The following is a 1,687-nucleotide window of genomic DNA, read 5'->3' as shown; positions in this document are numbered from 1 at the left end:
TTACACAGAGAGAGACTATTGACCTGATAATGCCTCCCTATAGTGCTAAAAAATTAATTATTCATGTAAGAGCATTTTTATCACAAACAGTAGAGAAGAGAGGGAAATAGTTCATAATATTATTTATTATAATTTACTGCTGGTGCTTTTTCTCAGTAATTGTACATTGCTTCCCTTGTCTTTATCTTAAACTGTTCTGTACCAACACCACTCTATGACAAATGAAGAAAGTAATCAGTTAATTTAATATTCACTGTTACATTTGATGTACACACCTGCTACATGTGCTATATCGACACCGGCATAGTACAAAATTAATTATTGATACTGTTGATATCACTGACCACAGGAATGACGGAACTGAAGGAAACAGTATCTCAGTAAACAATTGATTACAAGCAAGTGGTATAAACAAGGTCTCACTCAGGCTCCTTCAAGTTAAGAGCAGCTGCTCAAATTGACCACTCTACCACTTGCTTGTAATCAGTTGTTTATTGAGATACTTATTAAATTATAGTTTCCTTCATTACAATCATGCTTGTGGTTTAAGAGAAATCAATTTTTATTATACATGATTTTTATAGTGTTTACAATCTTCTAAAGTATATATACTTTAGAAGTTATAAACACTATAATAAAAATTGATATCTCTTAAACCAAAAGAATGATTGTACTGAAGGAAACTATAATTAAATAAGTATCTTAATAAACAACTGATAGAAGTAAAGTAACAGTATTCTTAGATGAGGTGAGCACCAGGCAACAGACTATAGTATTAGTCTCTTGTAGCTGCTTCTCAAAATGGTGGCTGTGTAATAAAATTCTAATCAAAATTTTCTCCTCTTCAATTTTAGTGAAATCTATTCAAAGACCATGAATTACTAAAAAATCTAAAGAAAAGATTGAGTATAGAATTCACTCTGTGTCAATTCATCAATAAAGTACAGTGCTATATATCACAATGCAATGTGTTCCACTGTAAGTTCATTGCAAAGAAACACTTTCAATAATAATGAAGCACCATGGTGCGTGGACTCGCCTGCTGAGATTCACCTGAGGGATAATGTGTTACTTGTACTGCATCCATCATGATATTATATATATAAGCAACTTGATATTTGAAAAAAAGGATAATAGATTTTGACAAAGTGCAAAGTGCAACAATGCAATTACTGCACTGATCCATAAAATAAATTTTAGGTGTGGTCAGCAGTGCAGTGCAGATAAACATGGCACGTGGGTAGGAGAAAGAAGAAAAGCTGAAATTTATTTTAGCATCTGAAGCTCTATTCAAAGAAGGAGTAAGCACAAAAAATTTGCCTAGATATTTAAAAGAGACTGAGATAGTTTAGTTGCTCCTGATTTCCCCAGTGCTGCCTGAAAATTTTTCGAAGAGGCTAAATCACAAACTTTGAGCAACTGTAACTCGCAAACAAAAAAGAGATTAGAAAATTCCCACATATTTTTTAATCTATGTACTTTTCTCTACCTATCAATGCTAATCTTGACCAAATAGAGTGAAACACGAAGATTTGGCTAGGAAAAGTGGTCTATTCTTGAAAATATTCGGCTTTTGCTACCACGGATTGCTATGAAAACACAACGGAGCTAAATAAATTATCTTTTTCTGAAAGCTTAAAAAGAATTATAACTCAGGAGAGCTCAGTAAAAAAGATATGACTAAGAA

This window comes from Amphimedon queenslandica, unplaced genomic scaffold, assembly GCF_000090795.2.
Source record: "Amphimedon queenslandica unplaced genomic scaffold, v1.1 AMPQUscaffold_12981, whole genome shotgun sequence".
Classification (NCBI taxonomy): Eukaryota; Metazoa; Porifera; class Demospongiae; order Haplosclerida; family Niphatidae; genus Amphimedon; species Amphimedon queenslandica.
Note: the sequence above shows the minus strand (reverse complement) of the source record.